This window comes from Phragmites australis, chromosome 13 (assembly GCF_958298935.1).
Source record: "Phragmites australis chromosome 13, lpPhrAust1.1, whole genome shotgun sequence".
In the NCBI taxonomy this organism is placed as follows: Eukaryota; Viridiplantae; Streptophyta; class Magnoliopsida; order Poales; family Poaceae; genus Phragmites; species Phragmites australis.
In genome coordinates, this window is record NC_084933.1 from 18,649,043 (window position 1) to 18,658,455 (window position 9,413).

A 9,413-nucleotide genomic window follows, 5' to 3' on the forward strand; every position below is an offset into this window, starting at 1 on the left:
TCCTTTCGGTGGACCGGCGGTGGTTAGCTCGTTGCTCGTGGCGCGTTCAGTACATGGGGATGCACGTTCTGCGCGCGCGCGCGTTTCTTCTCTTCAGACTCGGGTTGCGCACTTGCGCTTCGCAGTTCGTGGTCTCTGAAAACGCGGCACCTTGGCTGGTACTGTATGGTTGTTGGGTCCGTACTTTGACTGGATACCGCTTCAGGGTCCAAGTTAATTTATGGTTCACTTTTGGTCCAAGTGAACTTTCTTGCTGGACGGTTTGGCCCTCTCCTTGTGGCGTCAACCTGTTCTGTTCTGATAGCCGTGTCCATCATGCGTGACTTATCAGCGACGCATTCTACGTGACTAGGTCAATGCCCTCCGCAATCGAAACACTACTACTGCCTACCGGTACCGCTACCATTCCGTCAACGGTTCGTCAACCTTCCCATATATTCAAGGCAAGATTGCATCTCCCTGCGCGCACCATCTGAACCGAAAGCCGAGCGGGCTCCGATCCGTCTCTCGAGTCTCGATACCTGCCTGGCCACGTCGAAGCCAAGCGAGCCTTCCCTTGGTCCCCCATCACACTTGCGTTCCACGCACCTCGCGCCCTCATGTGGGCTCGTCCGCGCTTCAACGCGCGCAACCGCCCGCCCAGGCCGCACGGGCGCGACGTGACCCAAAGCGTCCGCGCCCATCACCGGGCCGGCGTGGCCATCTGCATTCTGGCCAGGCAGCCTACACTGAATGCCAATCACCAAGTGATAATCGAAAGCATATTGCATCCTCTGCATTTTGCACTGCGCGCAATCTATCTGCAAGTGTTAGGTGCCACGACAAATCATTTTCTCTTAAAGTTGCGGTCCAGGTTGTATTTGTTTTTCCTCGTATGCTGCTCGCTCTGCTCGAATAATTTTGTGCGGAAAGAATCTAATTTTCGCTGTTGGCTGTAATTCACGGCCATCAGAGCCCCAGCGCAGGCACGTACGGCGAAACGGCTGACTGACTTTACATGCCCAACCAATCGAGCCTGGCCTCAACCACCACCAAACCTCCCGGCGATCCCATGACTGTCACTCGATTGACTATTTGTAGCTAGGCAGTCCTTGAGGACAGCTAGACTAGATAACGCCAGGTCATGAGACTAAACTACGGCCTATATGGCGTCAAGACTGGGAGACAGCAATAGCTGACTGAGCAAGCGAGGATGTACAGCTAAGATGTGCAGCCTGGGAGGCTGGGACTCGTAGCACAGTGCAAGTATACTAAAAGATCAGAGTCTAGTAGAGATCACGCTACTAGTGACGGACGCTATAAAGTCATGGAGAGAATTTTCTTCCTTCACCTTCTCATATCTCTCTTCTCCTTCTCTCATAAAAAATGAAAGGGACTTAAGAGGCTATAGGGAACTGACAACGATAGGGACACTTGAGCCCCTCCTGTCCCCATGGGATCCGTCACTGTATGTACATCTATTAGTTTACTTCACTGTTTCAAGATGCTATCTATCAAGGGATATTCTTTTCTATGTAAATGCTGTTGGTGAATTAGCATTCTGTTAAGGGTAATTGTTTAAGTACTGTGGCTACTGATTATATTGTCACGTCTTTTTTTCTTTTGAAAGAAGTTAAAATGACTCGGGAATGAAAAAAAAAAATCAAAAGAAGAAGAATGTTAAAACAAAGAGTTCTAGATAGAGATATATATCACGGTTTAAGGAACAGGAATCCCATGAAAAAAAACAACGAGTTCAAGGAACAAAATGACGCGAAGCGAGGGAGATCCAAATTCTACACGATGAACGATAGTGATGCAGGATGGTGCACGCTTTGGAAAGAAGCCAAGCGGGACATGCATCCCAATATGAAAAGCGTACCGCCGAAAAGCCAAATATGCCCTCCAAATCTGGAGCTCTGTACGCCCACCCAACAGTGACGAAGTACTCGAAACAGGGTGTAGAAGGCAGCCTCAGCCCTGTAATGGAAAGGCATAGGAAGCAGGAACGGATCTGCATGAGCAGCGTTCAGAACCCACCGAGAGGCGCACACCTGTGCTCCACGGTCACATCCTCGTGCCGACTCTAGCTGGCTAGATTTGGAAACTGATTAGTAATTGGCAGGTAATGAAACTGCACACGAGTTCATTTCTAAACCAGGCATTTGAGGAAACTCCATGGATGCCCGCAGGGCAAAACTAGCATCTAAATGAAGGGTGCACTACTATTGAAAACACAAAATTTAAAGGAACATTATTCATGGTGGCTATGTTTAGTAGTAATCTTTGACAGGAAGAGACTGCCTGTGTATCCCTCCCATAACGTGACGTTGCTCGTGGATGCCCGTCTTCTTCTCCCTTGGATAAGGCCTCCTTTGAAATGGAGCAAAAGGGAAGGAAATCTGGATGATTTAATTTCTATAGGAAATTTCCCTATGAGGCTTGTTGGAACAAATATTTGCCACATAAATCTTACTATTACTAATCAGTGGCTCTTTTAGAGCCTTCACGTTAGTTTTAAGACGAGACATGCTAGATAAAGAGAAAATTTCTAAAAAAAGTAAACATCCGAGCATCGATTTAATGGACTCTAATCATTATTGATAACAATAGTCATATGATCTAACATGTTTTTAAATTACCCTACGTTTACCATTATAAAAAATAACCAAGTACCCCCAATACATGCTTGTTGAGGGTCAACATCAAGAACCCCCAATGCCCTTAGGCTCCGCCAGACTAAATCCGGAGGCCACCAGGATCAAAACACTTTACGAGACCCCAGGCATCGAGTCATCATAGGGACCCAAGCCTCCGAAACCTGCGGACCTCTGAAGGCCGCTAACCCCTAGAGGCTTAGGGGAGCGATTGACCCCCAGTAGTACCAGCAGGAAAGGGATCCACCAGCCACGTTGTATCTGTCACGAAGTAACTGGCATTTAATGCCAATGTGATTTGAGGTCGACCTAATGACACAATGGACAAGACCGACATCACAATAGATGACCGGCCAAGTACTGTGGTCGCTTGTTGTAACAATCATTGCCACTTACCGTAACAATATTTTACGAGGCTAACCCTAGGTCCCGATTGTACAATGACGACCTATATCTCTACTAAGTTCATAGGGGTATGTTTATACACTTACATTCTGGATGTTAATATAAATACTGACCCATTGCCATCACGTCAAGGGATATAATTTTTCATCATTAAGACATTCTCTTCCTTTTCACTTCTTCTACAAGTTTGATCTACTCCAATAGATTGGCTCTCGTCGCACCTTGTTCGTGGAAGATTTTTTTTCCGTCAACAATACTTCTACATTACACACATCTGTTATTATAAAAAGTTAACCTAAAGTAACCAATACTTTCTTCTAAATTACTTACCTCTGCTATTATAAAAAAATATACCTTTAATTTTAAGATCTACGGTTGATATTCTTGATCCAAAATATACCGCCGGCTCGTATGACAGTCGTGCATGAAACACATTCAAAACAAAATTCACGTACTTTCTATCTTTAAGTAACCTTAGTGGCTACAATTTGCATGGACTCCGAATCAAAGAGTCCTACATGCATGTGCTACTCTTCCAACTTTCTCACGGTCTAACTAGCCAAACTTGCATCCTTCTTCCTTCCTAATAACGAAAAGACTCCGGAAGGCATCCGGACTCTACGTGTTGTGTCTCCACATACGAAAGAAAACTCGGACTCCAAAACAGGCAAACGTGCATACAAGAATCCGGACTCCAGGTTGTGATATTTTGACGTTAACAAATCTGGTGTCATGCCTCGTTTCCTATTCCATACGTATCACAAGAGTACTTCCATCGACACAAGTGGCAAGAACAATCGCCAAACAATCAAATATAGACAGGCGATAAACAAAAGTTAAAAGGACGTGGAACACTAGAAGTACTCTCAGTATTGAGTGATGAAGAATTAACACCTTATTAGTCCAAAGTGACACATAGCACAAGCACAACTATACTTCTCCAAAAGTGTAATAAATAATTTGGGACTCTAACGAGCAACTTCAGTTTCGTGTTGGTGTGCCACATCCATGGCTGCGCAATGCAACAATTTCAAAGTCTACATATGCATTAATCAGAGGAAACTATTTTACAAATAAAAATCATAATTAGAGTTAGTACGAATCAATAATCGATCACTAAATAAAAACAGTGGAAAAGGTTTCTGAGAAATTTATAATTTAATTATAAGTAATGTAACCTACAAAAAGTTATATGTCCAAGCCACATGAATGTATATATATGTTCATGACTACGTATAGTTGCTCATAGACAAAACCCAACGTCACGAGCACTGCAGAGCAAATCAAAGCTCCCCTATTTACCGTCATGGTAATTAAGCCGAAGTCGGGTAGTTGAAATCTAAATGCATGAAGTCTAGAGAGAAGTTTAAACTAAACAAGTGGTGGCCAAACCTAAAGTAGGGAATTCACTACTGCAGAATTGGTATTATATACCAGATAATCACTATCGGTTCCTAATAAGCCAGCAGCGGTGGAGCATCATCGTCAGTTTATAAGCCGCGCGGGAAGAATCAACCATCGTGACTTATGAACTGACAGTGATAAGAGTTATCACTGCCGGTCGATAGCTTGAACTGGCAGGGATGCCCATCTCTATTATCATTGTCAGCTGAAGCCATCGACCAACAGTGATGATGGGCATCACCGTCCACTGATGATATGAGCCAACAACGATGATTATAGTACAAAACAGTGGACCTTCTCAGCTGAACGCAAGCACAGAAAGAGCAGAGCACAGCATGGCGCTGCCAAGCAAAATCCACCGTACCCCGACGAGGTCCCTCGAGCTTGAGCCCGAAGAAGTGAGCAAGGAGGTCGCCCACCACCCCTCCGTCGAATCCCACACGAGCCCTTGATTCACTAATGAAGGACGTACGCCGTAATCATAATGAAGGGCGAATCGTTAAACCTAATTCAGTAGTTTTATTTGTAAATTAACGAAGGACATACGTTACTATGTATTAATAAATGATACGGATTACTATGTATTAATAAAGTACATGGGTTACTGTTTATTAATGAATGTGTTTTTATTATTGATTTACATTAGCTATAGGTATGAGCATATTTATTTTTAATTTTTAATAATTTAAATTAAGATATATAGGAAGCTCCAATTATATGTTTAATTAATTAGCAAGCTCCAATATAGAAATTTAGGTATGAAGATATTTATTTTCTATCATTATTGAATTAGAAAATTTAACCATGAAATTTAGATATATGGAAAACTTTATGTATGAAATTTTGGTATATAACAAGTTCAAAATAAAATAAATATGTATTGGGATTAGAGGTCAATAGAATATTAATAAAGGTATATAGTGCGAATTCAACCAAAGATATTTGAGTATCACAGCGGTTAGTTTGTTCGGACTTGGCCATAGGTCATAGGTTAGACACTTGTGCTTAGCACAAAAAGATTTTTCCTTCGATGCATTGGGGTTAGGGGGTTCACTGCCGGCTAACGTCATGGGCCAGCAGTGAAGCTCCACCTTCACTGTTGATTTACTTGATAGGCAGGTAGTGAAGCTCCACATTCATCGTCGGCACACATTGGAGCCAACAGTGAAGCCCATCCTTCACTGTTGGCACACTTTTTGTACCGGCAGTGAAGCTCCCCCTATATAATCGAAGTGTCGATGCATTGTGAGGAACCGTCTAAATAATATTCTAATTAATCATCAGGAGGATCATTATTTATAATCACAACCTCGATGATTAAACAGAATATCATCCCGGTAGTCCCGGCACGTGTTTTGTGCCCAAGATCGGAACACATGTCTTTCCAACATATACATCACAACAAAGCTTAAGAAAGAGCGAGTAATTAACATTATATTACAAGTTATTAAGTATGCAACAAGTTATCATAATTTATAACAAATGAGAGCTAGGAGGAGACTAAAACCTGCTCAACTCTTAATCAGCAAAAGAACTAAGCAGCGGAAGACTAAAAGCTATACAACAAAAGAGGGATGGAGCCATATGCCCTTAGGCTTTATCACAAAAGCACGACTACTCAGAGTAGGATGCACTACTCTTACCCATCACCTGCATCGGCGGGCACGAAGTAGCCAAACACCGCCTCTCTCTCAGCAACAGGAGTACCTAAAAGCGCATGCATGAGTATGAAGGTACTCGCAAGACTTAAACCATATAGAGCGCGTATACATAGCTCGACTCCAAGGATTATGCATTGATCATTAGCAAGGATGAACCACAGGTTAAGTAAAATATATGCACTAAGCATCCTAGACATATATGTGAGCGACTCAAACTTTACCAAAATATATGAAAACTACCCTCATCTAACAACTGAACAAGTGTAACTGTAACAACATGTATATCAATAAGTAACAAGTGCCCACATCACCATCTCCCACATACTGAACCACAAACCATACTCGAAACTCTACGACCGGGTGCAAATGAAACAATAGCATGCTCATGACCAAGAGCGCGGTAGTTCGAACTGTTTATACACCCGGGAGCTAACTCCATCACTTATCCCGTGGACCACATCATAGCACGGACACTGTGCGAACTACACATTGGTGCTAAAAACATTACAATCGAGGTAGCTTCTAGCGTGACTTATCCCCATGACACCCATGACCTTTTGCACGGGCGCTCGATACAAGAGGGCTATACCGTGGTTGAAGTAGACGAGGCAATTGACCATTACTGTCATATTCAGGTGGACTACTCCACAGAGGAGGGGCCAAACACTAAGAAAAGAACGAGCGCACATTCATCGTGTGGGAGAAGACCTACATAGTATTTACACCAGGGATAGCTCCCAAGAAGCTCTACTCTTCACTACACCCCAGGCCATCATCACCTCGTAGATCTCCCTCTCCTCAGCCATCTTCTAGAAGAAGTTCACCTCCTCAGCCATTGCCTCAAAGAAGTCCACCGCTTAAGAAACCAGCACCATCAAGAAGCCAGCCATAATCTCCAAAAACACGATCAAGTTTCGCAGCATCCAAGAATACGACGCCATCTAAGAAGTTGGAGAAACACAAAGATATCTATTCACTTAATCCTGAGGAAACCAAAAAGATTATGGAAGTTAGTGTAACGGCTCATTTGTATCCTCCAACACCTCCATCCGAAGCCTATTGTGCCTGAAGATAGCATACAATTTTTCATGAATATAACCAAAGTTAAATAGACGAGGGCGGCTTTAAGAAAGCCACAAACTGATTGCGAACACATCAGTAAGAAGTAGGCCAAGAGCAAACTAGGTCCAATTATTGAGGATGCTCCAAGCATTGGAAACTTTCTGGCTACTTCTAGATTAACAGCAGAGTAACTAGCACGGCTTGTTGCGGGAATGAAAATCCCAAAGTTAGATGTTACATGGCTTTTTGAGTTGGGCAAACATTTAGTCAAACCAGATATAGAAAGAAATCTTATAACTCAGATGTACATATTACATCTTTAGTACTTGGAGCAGTCCAGACAGGGTTTTGAGGTGTTCCCCGTAAGATACAGAGATGAATATTTTCTCAACGGAGATAACTATTTCTGGGTGAAATTCGAGTGCTTTAATGAAATGTAAAAGGAAGATGCCTTTGATGTGGCCATAATTAAAGCATGGACTCTGTAAGTGACTTATGTATATAATGCATATTATATGATCTTGTACCTTCAAATCGATTGACAAACTTCTCTCTTTCGTAGAATGGATATCCGTGTACACAGACAAGAATTGGATAATAAAGTATAATTTATCAATCCTAGTCTTATCAATGAGGAACTTATAAGAGAGAGTACAGACTTCACTGAGAACTACTTATTGAAATATCCGCTTCACCACCAACATAAGATATTTGTACTCTTACCCTACAACTTTGAGTACGTGTTTGTGTTCTAAGATGTTCCTTTTATAGGCAACTCGATTCTATTGCCAATTTGCTATGGTGACATATTCCTGCAGTTTTCATTAGACCATCCTTGTTATCCACCCAGACTTGAGCAAGATAATTGTCTTAGACTTACAAAAGAGAGATAAGAAGACTTACCAAGACCTCATCAACATGCTAAACAGGTAATCTCGATCATTTAATCTTCTCGTCAATTGCATCTAAGTTTAATTGGTATTCATATTCACGTACAAGGCGTGCATAAGATACTACAAAAAGAGTGTTGTCTATTGTCCATACATGAAGCAGTATGATGTAAAAACTGACTTTTCGATACGCAGAGAATATTCATATCTTGCATTTCCTACTAATTAAAAAGGTTCAATTTATTCCACTAACGAATCCTTTCCTCTTGAAGTGTATGAGGTATCCACGTATCAACAATCTCTACGGATTGTATGTTCTTACTTTCATGCACGTATTCATGTTTAATGATATTGAGGTATGAAATTACATATTGATGCCTTCTTTTCAATTTCTATATATGTTAAGGACTAATTTTTTTGATTCTTCAAACGCAGTGCTTCAAACAATGCACAAGTGTGATACTCCAAATACATATCATTCAAAAACAGATCGTCAGGTTCTTCATTAAACATATTATCAACTTAAACAATGAGTTTTATAAAAAAGGAAGGGAAGGAGTAAGAAGAGGAAAAAGAGTCTTCTACCTCTTGATTCTGAATTCGCTACCGAATCAGCGTTTTGATAATCTTGCATTCCAATGGTGATCAGACGTGTCGCCTTTTTATCCGATCTAAGAGCACGCTGACCACTCGAGTCTTCTCTCTATTTCATTTCATCATGGAGAAAAATCAAAGAAAATCGAGAGTGTTTGGGCCAAGTCAAGATCGTGACGCTAGGGCATCAAGCATCCATTCCGACCACTTGTAACCAACGGAGGAGAGAGAGAGAGGAACAGCACGCGTGCCGCAGCGCGCGGCGAGCTCGCAACATGGCGCGCGTGCGCGACCCGTGATGGACAGCCGAGCCCCACCGGCGGGCGGGGGGTGGCTGGTCCTTACGCTCTTACTAATCAGCTGTGGTAGAAGGCTCCTGGGCCCTTCCCAATGACCATGCAGTTTGGAGTGGGAGACCCACGTCACCTGCTTATGCCCTCCCGCGCAGCCATTCGCTGCATCTGATCTACTAATCTAGCTACCCAATTAATCATGTGCCGTTTCGCGTATCCATTCATTCCGTGCAACAGCTGGGTAGTGCTGTGTACCTGTTAGAAAATAAGGTACTTTTAGATTTAATTTAATCTATAAATAATTTATGAGAAAAATTGATAAATCGATATGTTTATATCATCAAAGCATAATTTAGGTATGTGTAAGATAATACTATAAATGATTAGATCTATTATACTTGAAATTAGAAAAATTATATGAAATAAAGTACGAGTAACATGATTTACGTACTGATCCTACGTTGTGAA